This window comes from Scylla paramamosain, chromosome 2 (assembly GCF_035594125.1).
Source record: "Scylla paramamosain isolate STU-SP2022 chromosome 2, ASM3559412v1, whole genome shotgun sequence".
NCBI lineage: Eukaryota > Metazoa > Arthropoda > Malacostraca > Decapoda > Portunidae > Scylla > Scylla paramamosain.
The window spans coordinates 36,969,317-36,986,816 of NC_087152.1; the positions used below are offsets into that span (position 1 = coordinate 36,969,317).

General features: G+C 40.5%; 1 long non-coding RNA gene across 1 annotated transcript in view; it reads left to right on the top strand.

Annotated features, from left to right (window-relative positions):
* The window catches only part of LOC135114562 (uncharacterized), a 29,985-nt gene extending 28,913 nt beyond the window's left edge, over nt 1-1,072 (top strand). The window contains exon 2 of the long non-coding RNA XR_010275541.1: nt 702-1,072. This is a non-coding gene — a long non-coding RNA (uncharacterized LOC135114562). The remainder of the gene's footprint in view (nt 1-701) is intronic.
* The last annotated feature ends 16,428 nt before the right edge of the window (nt 1,073-17,500 follow it).

Here is a 17,500-nt window from a genome sequence, read left to right on the forward strand (position 1 = left end):
TCGACCAGGGATGACAGCATTGTGAAACTCGTTATGTTACAGAAGCCAGTGTGAGGTAATAGCAGCTTTGTGTGATGCGAACAGTCAGCGACAGTCTTGCTAATACACTGAGTGACGAAGGAAGCGCTCAGTCAGCCTTGCAGTCAGTCAGTGCTGGAGGTGGCTTGTTAATCACTCGTGTGTCAAAACGCCTCCCACTCACTTAAAGGGAAAGGAGGTATGGATGCAGAGCAACACTCCACATGGCAATATTGACTCCTTCCTACACGCGGTGATAATTTCCAGCCCAGGTATTTTTAGTGTGTCCACCGCCGCGCGAAATTGGCCACTACCTCTTGCAAACTTCCGCAATTTTTACCGCATTCTATTCCCACATTTCTCCCCTGTCTCAGTGAAGTGTGGAGAGCTGGAGTGATAACCACTTCTTTTTTTTTCTTTTTTGCATGTAAAGGAAACTGACCACGGATGCAGAAAAATGCGGCAAAAAAGCTTGCTAAGTTAACCTTCCTTGCTCCCTCAAAAACCTTTTCTTTTTCCATGTGGTTGACGTACGGGACAGTAAGGCATTTTGTCCGCAATTCTTCTTATTTTTTTTTTTTTTTGAGGCTCAGATATTTCTCTTATTCTATTCTGGAAGCTTATATGGTCGGCTCGGACCACTGTGCTATATGCAAGATTTTTTGAGTGATGTCTTTCCACAGGCTCATGTTGCCTCTGAACTGTCGCCAATGCAGTCGTGGAAGATAGGGTTGGTGGGAAGCATGTGGCCATCTTTCAGTCACTCTGCAACAGCTTTGAAAATTCACCAGCTTCCGGCAGGACTCGGACTGACGGCAGCGAGATCACCAATTCAGTTCTAGTGATGTCTTGATACACAATCTCTCTCTCTCTCTCTCTCTCTCTCTCTCTCTCTCTCTCTCTCTCTCTCTCTCTCTCTCTCTCTCTCTCTCTCTCTCTCTCTCTCTCTCTCTCTCTCTCTCTCTCTCTCTCTCTCTCTCTCTCTCTCTCTCTCTCTCTCTCTCTCTCTCTCTCTCAATGGCTCAAATGATAGGCAAATAAAATATATAACAGACTGGCAAAATTTATCGATGAAAGGGAATGTAAGATTGAAAGTACTAGATAACTCCTGCATTAGAGACATGGACATCATAGAGTTGTAAAGAGTGAAGATCATAGATAACTCTTGCATTAGTAAGGTGGACAGCATAAGGGTGAGAGTAAGTAAAGTCTTGTACTGGGAGCCTCGGGAAGAAGAGACCGTACAAGTATCAAAGTTCAGAGCTGCACTTACCATGGAAATAGCATCAGACGATACCGCTGACTGACTCTCCACTAATCGCCTCTAGTAGATTAGTGTTGAGGGTAGTTGGGTGGTAGTTTGACAGACTAACCATGTAATTACCAAGTTCGGAAGAGCCGTGGAAATAACAATAGGATATATATGCTTACTGACAGTCTCCACAAGCAGATTTGTGTCGAAGGCAAGTTAAGTTGGTAGTTTGGCAGATGTTAACACTAACCAAGTCACCAAACCAAGTCGCCACCATCAGGCCTCCTAACTCCCAGCGCAACTTGTCACCCGCCAACTTTGCCAACTGGTGAGCCATCTAGTCAGCCAGTTAACTAGGTCCCTCCTCCCCTTCTCCTCCCACCTCCCCCCATCACCCGGGTAACAAACTGGCAATTAGTATCCCATTTAGGAAAGTAACGAATGGTCCATCTAATTATCTAATTACTCCTGCTGCCCCCGTCTCGGTAATGGAAGCTGAATACAAAGAGGGACATACACACACACACACACACACACACACACACACACACACAGATAGATAAATAATTCATTGGCCACAGTTATAAGTACTGATATAAAAAAAAATGTACAAAACACGAAATAAATAAAGAGTGAAATAAAATATTTAAAACAAAACCACAGTCTATAAATCATAAAACGTAGCTCTAGACAAATTAAAAGCAACACACACACACACACACACACACACACACACACACACACACACACACACACACACACACACACACACACACACACACACACACACGGCAGTAGCAGCTTAGAGAGAAGGGTTTACTCAATGAAGTGCGGAAGTTCGTAATGGCAATGCTGACGAGAAGGAGGAAGGAGGAAATCCATTTTAATACGAATTACACAAGAGAAGCAGGAAGGGGAGGAGGAGCAGAGGGATGAGGTTGAGAGAAGGGAGGAGCAGGAGGAGGACGAAAAAGACGACGACGAGAAGCAGCTGGAAGATGTCGTGGTGTTGATGGTCATGGTAGGGGAGGAGAAATAAGAAAAGAAGGAAGGGGAAGAAGATGAAATGGAAAATAAGGAAAGAAATCTCTCTTGACTAATTGGTTTGTTTTGTTTTTTTGTGCGTGTTTTCTGACATTAGCACAGGAAGAAGAAAAAAAAAAGAAGAAAAAGTAGAGGAAAGAGGGAAAGGGAATGCAAGTAAGTGAAAATGAAAAGAAGGAAGATAAACGAGGGAAAAGAAGAAGAGAAGCTAATTGACTAATATATTTTTAAGGAACAACAAAGAGAAGGAAATAAATACAAGAAAAGAGGAAACGGAGTGCAGTTGATTAAATGAAAGAAAAAAAAACAAGGGAAGATAAAACACTAGAAAGTAAGATTGTGAAAAAAAAGGCTGACTGACCTACTATTTTCTCTTTTAAACTGCCGCAAGAAGAAGAAGAAGAAGAAAGAAAATAAAAGGAGAAAAGAGGAAGCAAAAATATACCTTTAAAAAATAGATGTGTAAGGATAAAAGGAAAGGTAAGAATAAAGAAGTTAACAGACATGCTGGTTTGTCTTTTTAATGCCAGAAAGAAAAAAAAGTAATAAAAGAAGAAATGGAGGAGATGGAACGAAGGTGCTCTTACAAAGGAAAAGAAATAACATAAGAAGATAATGATAGAAAGAGAGAATAAAGGAAGAATAAGGCGACTGACTGGCTAAATGCATTTGTCTTTTAAAGTGACTCAAGAAAGGAACTAAGAAAGGAGGAAAAAGGGAACGAAATCCATTGGGGAAAAATAGATAAGGAGATAAAGATGGAAAATAAAATAAAGAAGACAAGCCAACTGACGTCAGGAGAGTAAAAAAATGAGAAAAAAAATGAAAGTTTAGTAGGAAAGAGGGAGAATGGAAATGTGAATAAAAAACAAAATAAAAAAGAAAATCGGAAATAAGATGAGAGAAGAAATTAAGTTATTTATGTTTTAAGGTGACAATAAAAAAATAGACGAAAAGAGAAAAAAAATGCTACAAAAATAGAATAAGAAAAGAAGAATATAAATGAGACGAAACAAGAGAAGAAGGAAGTGGAGGAGAAGGAGGTGAAGATAGCTAGCAGGAGAAACAGGTAAGAAGGGTAAGTAAGGAGGGAAGAGGAACAGGTCAATGAAGATGGAGGAGAGCAAGAAGAAGGGAAAGCAGGAAGGAAGGGAGGAGAGAAGGACGAGAGGAAAGAAGAAAGGAGAAAATCGAGGGAGAGATGCCACGGACGTGAGAAAGAGGGAAGGAAAGAAAGAGAGAGAGAGAGAGAGAGAGAGAGAGAGAGAGAGAGAGAGAGAGAGAGAGAGAGAGAGAGAGAGAGAGAGAGAGAGAGAGAGAGAGAGAGAACAGAGAGGGGGTCTACAGGATTGAAGGAGAAAATGATTTAATGGAGATAGAACACACACACACACACAACACACACACACACACACACACACACACACACACACACACACACACACACACACACACACACACACACACACACACACACACGCACGCACAAAAGCTTATTCGAGCTAGTGTGTTCCTCTTCCTAAACAAGAGAGAGAGAGAGAGAGAGAGAGAGAGAGAGAGAGAGAGAGAGAGAGAGAGAGAGAGAGAGAGAGGGAGAGAGAGAGAGAGAGAGAGGTCACTGGATTCATATATCAGGTTAACTTAGGCTACGTGAGTGGAAGCAAAAAGAAGCATCTGTAGTGAGTGGTGGTCATCTCGCGGGGTCAGTGGATGTCAAGAGGAAGAGGGGGAAGCTGGAGACGGTGGAGGAGAATGTGGGAGGGAAGTGGATGAAAGGGAAACTACACAGAAGAGGATGGGATGGATGCAGTAGTAGATAGTTGGGTGGAGGACGAAAGAGTGGTTGACATGATGGGAGTAAAGTGGAGGAATGTGGAAGAAGGTGACAGGATGAAGGCAAGAAGGTGGAAGAGGACGGAAGAGGCAGAAGACAGGAAAAGGGAAGAGGATAAAGGGTATATGAGAGGTTGGTGATAAGTGCTTGAAGGAAAGGAAGGTGGAAGGATGCGTGGATGAAACAGAATGGAGGTGAGAGAAGGAGAGATCAGTGGAGGATGACTCGGGAAAGAAACGGGATGAAGGAGGACGGAGGAGAGAGTAAGTGGGTGTGAGAGAGAGTGCTGTGGTGAGATTTAGGTATCTTTACTGTGTTGTGTTTGTCTTGAGAGTTTAGACTGCCACTGTTATCACTACCACCGCCACCGCTACCACCGCCAGTACTGCTGCTGCTGCTTCTACTACTACTACTACTACTACTAATACTACTACTACTACTACTACTACTACTACTACTACTACTACTACTACTACTACTGTCAGACACATGATTTTTGCCGCCAATGAATATATATCACTGAAAAAAAACACCTCCTCCTCCTCTTCCTCTTCTTCCTCTTCTTCTTCTTCTTCTTCTTCTTCTTCTTCTTCTTCTTTGTCATCGTCGTCGTCTTTTTCCTCCTCCTCCTCCTCCTCCTCCTCCTAGTACTACTACTACTACTACTACTACCACTACTACTTATAATAACAATAGCAATAATGATGATGCTATTGATGATGGTTATGTAACACACCACTATCTTTCACTTCCCTTGACTGTCCCCACCAGAACACACGTACCCACCACCACTACCACTACCACCACCACCTTCGTAAGTGGCAGAAAGACGGAGGGGCAGATGAGAGTGGTGGGTGAGAAAAGGAGAACGAGAGAGGGAGTGTGGGTGAAAGGAAGGAAAAAAAGGCGTTTGAAAGAGAGAGAACAAGAGAACGTAGGAAGGAGTATTAGTGGGAAGGAAGTAATACAGAGCAGAAGGGAAAGCGAGGGGTAGAGAGGGGTGAGAGAGGAGGGTGAGTGTGGGAGTCAGGAAGGGATGGAGGAACTAACACAGAAAAGAAAGGAAAGGGGAGAGGATAGAGAGGACGAGGACGAGGACGAGGAGGAGAGAGAGGGGGAGAGTGTGGGAGTAAGGAAGGGATGGGGAGGGATGAAGCCTGCCAGATGTATAAGGTTTTAGGTTTCACAACAACAAACTTTGGCCGTGACACTTCCAGCGGCCGCGGCGTCCCCCAGGGAGGCGCGGCGCTCAAGTGTTTGCAAACATGAGCAAACAGTTTTGGAGTGTGTAGAAGTTGGCGGTGAAAGTGTGTGACAGGCTGAAAATTGGTGCGTGACGGCTTGGGCGGGAGGGAGCTGTAGAGAGATAGACCTGAGGGCTGCCGCTCGGGTGCACCGCCGGGGACGTGGTGGGGGAGTTGTGGTGGTGGTGGTGGTGGTGATGGGGGTGCAAGGGATGGTGCTGGAGCAGGGGAAGATACATTTGCCACACACACACACACACACACACACACACAAACTGAAGAAAAGGCAGGATAGATATAAATATAAACACTGAGCCACAAAAATATATTTCAAGACACGAGGAAATGAAACCAATCTACACTAGTTTTATTATTATTGTTATTGTTGTTGTTGTTGTTGTTGTTGTTGTTGTTGTTGTTGTTGTTGTTGTTGTTGTTGTTGTTGTTGTTGTTGTTGTTGTTGTTGTTGTTGTTGTTGTTGTTGTTGTTGTTGTTGTTGTTGTTGTTGTTGTTGCTGTTGTTGTTGTTGTTGTTGTTGTAACCACTCTGCATTCAGTAAATGTAAGAGACGTAGGAAAAACATTTATCTGTCTGAAATGCTTCTCTGCTAACTGTCACATTACAATCTTCTTTGCGCCATTAATTCTTCTTCTTATTCTTCTTAAGTACTTTCTTTCCTTCTTTCTTTCTTTCTTTCTTCTTTCCTTCTTTCTTTCTTCCCTTTCTTTGTGTTTTTTATGGAATCTTTTTCGTCACGACCACCACCACCACCACCACCACCACCACCACCACCACCACCACAAAAACAACAACCTTTCCTCTTACCCTACTCTTCTCAAATGTCACCTTTTTCTGTCTTGCAGGTAATGTCCCTTCCAACGGTGATGCGTCTTATACGAGTACCTACTCTTTACTTAATAGCCAGGGGTACTGACCCTTTCCTCCTCCCTTGGATCCACAGTGCAGCAACGTCAGTAAGGTATAGTAGTAGTAGTAGTAGTAGTAGTAGTAGTAGTAGTAGTAGTAGTGGTGGTAGTAGTAGTAGTAGTAGTAGTAGTAGTAGAGAGAGAGAGAGAGAGAGAGAGAGAGAGAGAGAGAGAGAGAGAGAGAGAGAGAGAGAGAGAGAGAGAGAGAGAGAGAGAGAGAGAGAGAGAGAGAGAGAGAGTGCTGTTGTTAACCAATTCAGGTGAACGTACCTTACCTGTGCATCAAGCAACGTGTAAAACCACCTTATTTTCCTCTTCCTTCTCTTCCTAACCTAATCGTTGTTGTTGTTGTTGGTGGTGGTGGTGGTGTTGGTGTTGGTGTTGTTGTTGTTGTTTTCTTTCTTTTTTTCTTCTTCTTCTTTTCCTCTTCTTACTCCTCCTGCACCTTCTCCTCGTTCACCTTTTACCATGAAGTCTATACATCTTCAGTGAGTCCAAGTTTTTATTCTGTTGTTTAATCTTCTTTAATAGCTATCACGCAAGGAGCTTACATACCCTACCCCACACTGCTCCTCTTCCGGTCTACACACACACACACACACACACACACACATCGCCGCTCAGTGCTTCGTCGTAAATCTCTCTCTCCGGGGAAGCGCTGAAGCAACGCAGCATCTGGAACGTGAACGCGCGGCAGATTGCTCTTTGTTCGCGACTTAGCCAGGAGCCGTGTACGTTTTGCTCCGCGTGGCCCGTGTAGCGCGAGTAAAATTTCAGGTGTTTAGGCATTTATTTAGTTGCCGGTGTGTTGTGACGTGACAGGTTATGTGTGTGTTGTGCGGTGTGACTTGTTTTGTAGCTTGTTTTTGTCGCTTTTCAGTGTGTGTGTGTGTGTGTGTGTGTGTGTGTGTGTGTGTGTGTGTGTGTGTGTGTGTGTGTGAGTGTGTGTGTGTATTTGTGGTTCATATTCTTGTTTTCTCCATTACTGGTCTAGCTGCTGCTGCAATAGTACCATAATAATTACAATAACTGTAAGTAACAGCAGCTATATTTATTATGACAACAAGAACAACAACAACTATGACAACGACAACTACAACAATAACAATCGTTCTACTATTTTTTATGCTGTTACTACTATTTCTACTACTACTACTACTACTACTACTACTACTACTACTACTACTACTACTACTACTACTACTACTACTACTACTACTACTACTGCTATCTTTATCAAGCTCACCACTAGCAACAAAAAAAAATAGATAAATAAATAAATAAACAAACAATCTGAAACCACCCCTGCTGCTTCTTATTCCTCATTGAAGGCGATTTCCCTTGATAATGAACCATGGCACAGTATTACCTAAGAGTTTTTAAAAGACAGACTGCCTCAAGAAATTAAGATTCTTTTGGGTAGGTCTGTGTGTGTCAATGGTATAAAATCATCTAAGCTCCAGCAACCCAGGCAGCGATTGGGATCTTGAGACTCACATTAGAAGAAACAGTACAGCGAAATTCCTGCCACCTGCTGTGAGTGTTAGTATTAGTAGTTGTGGTGGTGGTGGTGGTGGTGGTGGTGATGCTGGTGATATTGGTTCGCGTTTGCTGCGTTGGTGGCTGTTGTTATTGATGTAGTAGTACTAGTTGTTGTTGTTGTTGTTGTTGTTGTTGTTGTTGTTGTTGTCGTCGTCGTCCTCATCATCATCATCGTCATCATAATTTTTTTATTGTTATTGCTACAGCTAGAGGAGGAGACAGTAGGCACCTGCCGAAACGAGAATTACTCCCAGTGAAGTCTAAGGCACTGGATCAGAGAGTGCTGTGAACTTATCATTAAAGCCATCTGTGACTTCACTGACCATTTCCCTTTGTGTCTCACAAAACAAGGGGGCAGTCACAGCCTGCCCTCTAAAGACAACTCTCTTCCTCAACAAAAAACTACAAGCACCTAATAACACACACACACACACCCTTCACTCAAAATTTCAAAATTATCAGGGCGACTCCTACACCAGCCTCGGAGTTCATAAGAACATAAGGACATAAGAAATAAGAGAAGCTGCAAGAAGCGACCAGGCTTACACGTGGCAGTCCCTGTTACACGTGGCAGTCCCTGTTCCCATCAGGGGAGGGGACCACAAATGTCCCCAGGTCGGACTGCCCTTCTGACAACGACCCTAAGTGTCTTGACATCCCCCTCAACCATTTCTTCATTAACTTCTGCAACATTCCCGGTCATCTTCTTTTCCTCACTGAAACTCAGGTGTCTGAGGCAACTGACAGTAGCCCCTTTTCTGTTCCCTCCTACTTTTTCTATCCTCATTTTCGATCCAAAGCTGGATGTTGCGTTTATGTGCGCAATGACTTAACCTGCTCTCGTGCCCACGCTCTTGAATCTTCCGAGTTTTTCCACCATCTGGTGGAAAACTCTCAGAATCACTCTCAAACTAAATTTATCTGTGCTGTATACCTTTCACCTAACTCCTCTGACTACAAGAAATTCTTTGACTACTTAACTTTCAAAGTGGAGCGCATTCTGACTCTCTTCCCTTTTGCAGAGATTTCCATTCTTGGAGACTTCAATGTTCACCACCAGCTTTGGCTTTCCTCTCCCTTCATTGACCATCCTGTTGAACTAGCCTTTAACTTTGCTATCCTCCACGACGTAGAGCAATTGGTACAACACCCTACTCGTATTCCTGACTGCATTGGAGATACGCCCAACATTTTTTACCTTTTCCTGATCTCTAATCCTTCTGCTTATGCTGTCACCCTCTCTTCTCCGTTGGGCTCCTCCGACCACAGCCTCATATCTGTATCTTGTCCTATCGCTCCAATCCCCTAAGCGAACGTGCTTCTGGCATTTTGCCTCTGCTGTTGAGGGGATCTGAGGAGATATTTTGCTGATTTTCCTTGGAATGACTACTGCTTCCGTGTCAGAGACCCGTCTTTGCGTGCCGAGCGCATAACAGAGATGATAGTGTCTGGCATGGAGGCGTACATTCCTCACTCTTTTTCTCAACCTAAACCTTCCAAACCTTGGTTTAACACAGCTTGTTCTCGTGCTATACATGATAGAGAGGTGGCCCACAAAAGGTACTTAAGCCTTTCATCACCAGAATCTCATGCACTTTATATTTATGCCCAGAACCATGCCAAGTCTGTTCTCCAACTAGCCAAAAACTCCTTCATTAACAGAAAGTGTCAAAATCTTCCAAGATCTAACTCCCCTCCTGACTTCTGGCATCTAGCCAAAAATATCTCCAATAACTTTGCTTTTTCTTCTTTCCCTCCTTAATTTCAACCAGATGGCACCACTGCTATCACATCTATTTCTAAAGCTGAACTCTTCGCTCAGATCTTTGCTAAAATTCTACCTTGGACGATTCAGGGCTTATTCCTCCCTCTCCTCCACCCTCTGACTACTTCATGCTACCTATTAAAATTCTTCGTAATGCTGTTTTCCATGCCCTCGCTGGCCTAAACCCTCGGAAGGCTTATGGACCTGATGGGGTCCCTCCTATTGTCTTCCGAAACTGTGCCTTCGTGCCTGCACCTTGCCTAGTCAAACTGTTTCAGCTCTGTCTGTCAACATCTACCTCTCCTTCTGGCTGGAAGTTTGCCTACATTCAGCTTGTTCCTAAAAAGGGTGATCAATTTAGTTTCTGTTCACCTCTCTAATGCTAGAGTTAAACAGTATGCTCAGTCATTCATCCCGTTCTCTGGTAAACTCCGGAACTCCCTGCCTGTTTCTGTATTTTCACCTTCCTATGATTTGAATTCCTTCAAGAGGGAGGTTTCAAGACACTTATCCTTCAGTTTTTTATACCAGTTTGGACCCTTTTACGGGACTGGCATCTCGAGCTTTTTTAATTTTTTTTAATTGGATTTTTGTTGCCCTTGGCCAGTGTCCCTGCAACATAAAAAAAATACATTAATAATAATAATAATAATAATAATAATAATAATAATAATAATAATAATAATAATAATAATAATAATAATAATAATAATAACAATAATAAGAATAACAATATTAACAATAATAATGTCAATAATAATAATGATAATAATAATGAGGACAATAGTAATAATAATAATAATGATAATAATAATAATAATAATAATAATAATAATAATAATAATAATAATCTATTATTATTATTATTATTATTATTATTATTATTATTATTATTATTATTATTGTTGTTGTTGTTCTTGTTGTTGTTGTTGTTGTTGTTGTTGTCACCACAATAATAATATGTACATGATTATCCAGCCAGGCATAAGCTGTTTAGTGTTAATCTGTTTGTCACGTGTCGTGGTGTTCCAGTAGGTGTTATAAGGTGGCGAGGAATATCACACATAATTAGTTCATGTTCTGGCTTGGGGCGAGGCTCGTCTGAACACAGCAAACAGATTACCTCAGTGATCCCTTGTCATCATCATTACCGTTACCATTACGTATATATCGCCTTCGAAAATAATGTGATGAAGGAGAATTATATGTTAGGTTATATAAGCTTTTGTTAGGTAATAATTAATGGCGGAGGTGAAAAAGTAAGAGATAGCTTTAACATCCCAGGGCCCGGGAAAAGTACGTTATAGAATGTTATTGGTGGCAAAAATAATAACACAGAAACTGGAGATATTTTGCAGGGCATGTATCTTTCCAGTCAGCCAGAAAACAAAATGAAGCTTATCAAAATAGTCCCTCTTTATATCAGAGTTGTACAAAAGGAGTTGCTTTTAAACCACTGATTTTACTAAAAATAATAACCAGCTGTTTGATTTTAAGAGAACAGCCACCAAACCTGATAACATTATTACAAATAAGCCCAAATAAGAGTATAAAAAGGCTATCATTCATAGCGGCAATAGGATGTATGGGAGAAGTAGTTTAAACATGAAAGAAGATGGTCTGGTGCAGTGGTAAGGAGGTTATATGGCGCCAGACGAGATGAGAGAAAGACGAAACGAATTCGTGGACGTAAAGTCAAGAAGAATATGGATGGAAACACAAATAAAGAGGTTGATAAGAGTCAATATGTTTGGGCTAAGTAGTAAGAAGAGTGGAGGGAAGGGGAGAAAGTTTCTGAGACATTGCTCAGGGATTGTTTAGGAAAGTCGACAGAGGGAAGAGTGATCATGATTGGATATCTCAGTGTAAGAATGGGAGACACCGCTAGGGATGGAGTAACTGATACATATGAATCCCACCAAGACGTCTTAAGTCAGCGTGGCGTGACGTATGTCTTAAATCTTCTTCCTCCTTACCACTGGGGAGACCTTTGTCCTGCTGGGAACTGATGTAGACTGATAAAAATAATAATAATAATAATAATGTCTTGGAAAGAATCAGGTCCGGAGGTAACTTTTGGGTGAATACAAAGAAAGAAGGTCGTTAATAGAAAGTAGAATTCTGAGAAGTATTATATTTATAAATACATAGTAGTAAGTGAGGATTTCGAACAAAAGAGACTAACTATGCACGTAATGGTTTTTACATGGGACAATTAGAGGTGAAAGAAGACTTGAAAAAATAGAAGGGAACTGCTAAGAGAAAATTAATTTAAGAAAGAAAATTCCATAAAAAAATACGATATAATGATAAAAGAAGAATGGTGTAAAGTGGCAGTTAGTGAGAAGATGCGGAGAAGGAATGGAAGGCATTTTAGGAATCAGTTAATTGTAGTGCAGAGGAGCTGTGCCTTCAGGGAATGTGACGGTGGCGGGGAAATAAACATCATTAAATGCCTGAATGGGATGAATGACGAAGTGCAGTAACGAGTCAAGAAGACAAAAAAGAAGCATGAACTGTTACCAGAAGGCAGGTGAGGATGCATTATTGGAAAACGTAAGAGTTAACGTGATAAAATTAAAACGAAGAACGTCCGGGAGGAGACGAAAATACCAGTTTCTTTTCTTTCTTTCCTCGAATTTACCTTCTGATCTGCTGACAGTCTCCTCGCAAAATTATTGATGGACGCTTAGCAAATCAGAGGAACTGCGATTGAGGGAAAATGCCAAACACAGTGGAAACAAGTAGTGTAGATTCCTCTTGTAAATTTCGTGGAAGATTGAGAAGACTGACTGAATAGGAACGAAGAGGGCAGCTTTAGGTTAAGGTTAAGGTATAAGAGAAATATCTAAGCCAAGTTGCAGCATATGATGACACGCGAAAAAAAAAAAAAAATGTGAAAAAAAGTTGATACTGATATGCTTCATTCACGGAGGTGGAGAGAACATATGAGGCTGAGAGGAATGGGACGTGGCAAGTTTTATGGACTCACCAGGGAGGGAAAGAAACTCGTATTGAGGGGCGTGAAAGGCTGATATCCGAGGCCTTCCACAAACTGATCAGGCGGAGGTAAACACGTAGTCAGCTGGTCAGGGTCTGGTAATGGAAGGTCTGTCGTGCTTGTCAGATTTAATGATATGCTGAAGATGGTTCAAATTCTACCTGATGAAAATATATATTGGACGATTTTTTTTTTTTTTTGCATCTGTAATTATCAATTTCGGTAAGACAGATTTAACGTTTTTTTTTTTTTTGTCATGGGCCAGACTAACAAAAAAAAAGAATGTATGAATAAGAGAGAGTGAATGAAAATCAATGGTTGTATGTAAAAATGCGAGTATAGATATAGATGTGTATGTACGTGTGTAAAATCTCTACGTATAATTATGTAGTATGTATAGCAGTATTTAACGATGCTGCAGAATGTATCGGATAACGTATGTAAAGAGTAAAAATAGAAATAGTAATGGAAGGAAGAGAAAAAGTAATTTGATGCAGTAAGATATTTTGACGTGAGGAAAAGTTGAACGTGTCTGTCATGGTTTGTATTTTTTATCCTTTCTTTCTTTCTTTCTTTCTTTCTTTCTTTCTTTCTTCGTGTATGTGTGTTAAGGATTTTGACGATTTTTTATTTAGTTGTCCTTATTTTTTATTGCATTAACTCATTACTACTACTACTACTACTACTACCACCACTAGTAATAATAATAATAATAATAATAATAATAATAATAATAATAATAATAATAATAATAATAATAATAATAATACACCACCCCCACCACTATCGTCACCACCATCACCAATACCACCACCACCACCACCACTACAACTAAAAATACCTCTTATTACTTTTGATACACCTGCCGCTACTTAGGTTATTGCAGAAACGGTTAGCAGGCAGGTATACTGTATGTGTTCCCTCGCGCCGTAATAGCAGGTGTGGGACCAGAGTTACCCGGCGTGAATCCCGGCAGGTGTGTAGCAGCAGTGGCGGCGCCTTGGTGACAATGAGCCTCATTTGGCGCTCTCTGCTGGGATGAGGCGCGGCATTAGCGATGGTAATGATAACGCCCCTGCTGCTGTGTGGGTTGTGGTAGTGGTGGTGGTGGTGGCGGATGAACTGGTTACTCTGTGTGTGTGTGTGTGTGTGTGTGTGTGTGTGTGTGTGTGTGTGTGTGTGTGTGTGTGTGTGTGCTGTTGGCTAGGTGTGTGATGGTGTTGCTATTGATAATAAAAACAATAATAATAATGATAATAATAATAATGATAATAATAATAATAATAATAATAATAATAATAATAATAATAATAATAATAATAATAATAATAATAACAATAATAATGATTGTTATTATTATTATTATTATTATTATTATTATTATTATTATTATTATTATTATTATTATTATTATTATTATTATATATTACCGAGAAGTTGGCGATCATGTAATGACTCTCGCTCTCTCTCTCTCTCTCTCTCTCTCTCTCTCTCTCTCTCTCTCTCTCTCTCTCTCTCTCTCTCTCTCTCTCTCTCTCTCTCTCTCTCTCTCTCTCTCTCTCTCTCTCTCTCTCTCTCTCTCTCTCTCTCTCTCTCACTGGTCAACTATAGCAGATGTCCAGCCTTGCTTCCATCTCCCAGTACTCTCGCTATTCCATCCATGTACTTTCCTCTTTGCCCGTCAGTTGCTCTTCTACCTGGGATGGATTCCTAAGTCCTTTATATTTCCTCTTCTCATCACATGCCTTATAAATATAATCTTATCCTCACATTTTGATAGTTCTCTTTCAGCGTCCATTCTCCTTAGCACAAGTTCGTTTGTTTAATAATTCTGACCCCAAAACAATAATACCACCACCACCACAACCAACAACAGCAACAACAACACCAACAAAGAGTAATGTCCCCTCTTTCCGCAAGTACATATTTTACAGCGGTGTCAGTGTTTGAAGTTACGGTAACTTTGGGCTGCCGGGAGAGTGGAGATGGAAATTTATGGGCCGTATCGGTATGGTTTTCGTACCTTTGCTGACTCGCTCGCTGGGTATGCTGCTTTTTATCTTGGAGTAGCCCAGTAATGCGACTCCAGGCCCATATCTTAGTTCCCCTTTGATTCTGCGTGGATTGAAGTGATGAAGTGTATCGTGGTGGGCGTGTCAGAGTGAGGAGGATTGCAGAGTGTGTGAAGATTTGAGCTCGTTCATTATTGTTTTTGTTTATTTCGTTCTTATATTGTGATTTTTTTTTTTTCATGTGCTTAAGTATGTTTTTGAGAGAGAGAGAGAGAGAGAGAGAGAGAGAGAGAGAGAGAGAGAGAGAGAGAGAGAGAGAGAGAGAGAGAGAGAGAGAGAGAGATTTGTGACGTTAGGAGCTTTTCCACACATGCAAACTCTCTCTCTCTCTCTCTCTCTCTCTCTCTCTGTCTATATTTTTTTCTCTCTCCTTCCCCTCTATCCTTTTTTCCTCAATGCAAACCAACTTTAAGCACACCAGAGAGAGAGAGAGAGAGAGAGAGAGAGAGAGAGAGAGAGAGAGAGAGAGAGAGAGAGAGAGAGAGAGAGAGAGAGAGAGAGAGATAGCAGCAGAATTCACATCAAATAATGATCTGTCTGTTCGCTTCCCCACTGCATCATAGTCGGAACCGGTCAGTGTACTGTATGCCGGAGCTGTAAAAAAAAAAAAAAAAAAAAACCGCTATACTGTCATTTGCAGCCGAACTTTTAACCGCGTGTAATTCGTGCATATTTTACTCGATTTATTGGAACAAGTTTTTGGGAGCTGTTTGGATAGCTTTTATGTGCCCGGATCTATAAGATTGGGCGTATTGCTATGAAAAATAAAGAATCCGGATGAGTGATTAGTTTTACGACTGAGTGTGTGTATGTATGTGTGAGCGTAAGCATCCGGAGAGATTTGTTTGTGTCGCTGTGTGTGTGTGTGTGTGTGTGTGTGTGTGTGTGTGTGTGTGTGTGTGTGTGTGTGTTTGTTTGTTTGTGTAGGTGGGTGTTGTGTTGTGTTGTGTTGTGTGTGTTTGTGTGGGTGGGTGTTGTGTTGTGTGTGTGTGTGTGTGTGTGTGTGTGTGTGTTCTTATAATATAGGTGTTATCCCGAGTTTATTCGTCACTGTCCATTACGTCTGTTTCTATTATTCATGTATTATTTATCTATTTATTTATGTTAATTACTCTGTTCGTGTTTATTTATTATTCGTTCATTAATTCGTTTTTGTTTTCGAACATTGTCATTATTAAGGCCTACTTTTTATTTTTGTGCGTTTAACATTAGTATGATTTAATATTAGTAATTCATATTTGTTCCTGTTCTTTTATTTAGTGACAGATAAATACAAGGCGAGATGTGTATATACAGAAAACTAGATATTGTCTTTGTTATGATCAGTCACGTTTTTTGTACTTACGTGTTATCTTGAGACAGAAAGCGCTGTTTCCTTACTTGCTGAACAACCCACACTCATTTTATTTTTAATTTATTTTTAATTTAGTGTTGTTGTTGTTTTTCTTTCTTGGGTGTTAACTAACTACACAGGAGCTAAAATTACGTACTGTTAGGAGAATCTTGTTACTTTTTTTATTTACTTATCTATTTATTTGTTTTATTTATTTTCACGTACCCAAACTCTCGAACTTTCTATAGTTTTTTTTTTTTTTTTTTCATCTTCCTGTCATTTATACTGTTTCCTTAATTTACCTGACTGCTGTGCCATATTCTCCAGGACTTCACCAGTAATGAGTGTGCAAGGATAGAGGCAATAGAAAATTCTCGAGTGGTCAGTTTAAGGCTAAACTAATGACTGTTTACAGGAAAAGAGCCCCTAAAGTGGTCTCATGAGTGGTCTTTTGAATAAATTAATGATATTTTTTTTCTGATACAATAAATGTATAAAGAAAAAGATGTACCAGTGTTGTTCCATAAGTGGTCAGTTATGGTGAGAAACAATGAGTGTATAGAAAGACTGCGAAGTGTGTTAAATCCTATGAGGGAAGCCTGAATGGTGATCTTCTCTGTGTTCTGGCAAAGTGTATGGAGGCAATGCAAGGAAATTACAGATGGTTTGAGTCCAGCGGTAAAGTATGCCAGGTGTGTGAAACGGGAGAGGATGAAACGGAAAAAAAACATGAGATACTGGAACTGAAATGTGATACTGAGTGGAGCCAACTTAGCAAGAACGTAGTAAATGCTTGGGCATAAATAGTTTGGAGAAGAGGTTTGGTTGTTTGTTGATGATGGCGGCAGAAGTTTTGGGTTTTCGGGATATGCCTTGCGTAATTCAACTGGCTTTTTGCACTCTATATTCTTAAGTTCTTAAACCGTTATAAAATGTGGGAATTATGAGAGGCTGAACAGAGATTATGAGAGTGATTCGGGTTGGATTTAGATGCAGCATTAAAGGAAGTGGTGAAGAAAGGTAGGAATTAATGGTTTTACTACCAATCAGAGGCTCGATTTTTTTTTTTTTTACGTGTGAAGAAAGCGTGCAAAAAAATATAAAGTTACTGTTCAAAAATAAAAAAAAAAATGAACGAAAATATGTTAAGGTAAGATCGCTGGAATAGTAAATTTTGCAATATTTGTCAGTTACTTGGATGATCATTATTTTTATTTTTTTTCCAGCTCATATTCTGTGTAGGGTTTTTTTCTTTTCTTGTCTCTTACGTGCCAAGGAGACTGACTAAAAGAAAAAAAAAATAAAGAAAAAAGAAAAATCCAGCTCAACTTGCTGCTTCCAAAATGTCAAAGAGAATGATGAAAAGTATATATGTGTGCCAATTTAGTGCCGGATCTGTCTTGCTGCTTTTTCTCTTGTCTGCCATGTCCACCCCGCTGCCGCTCTCTGTTCTCCATAACTTGATATGG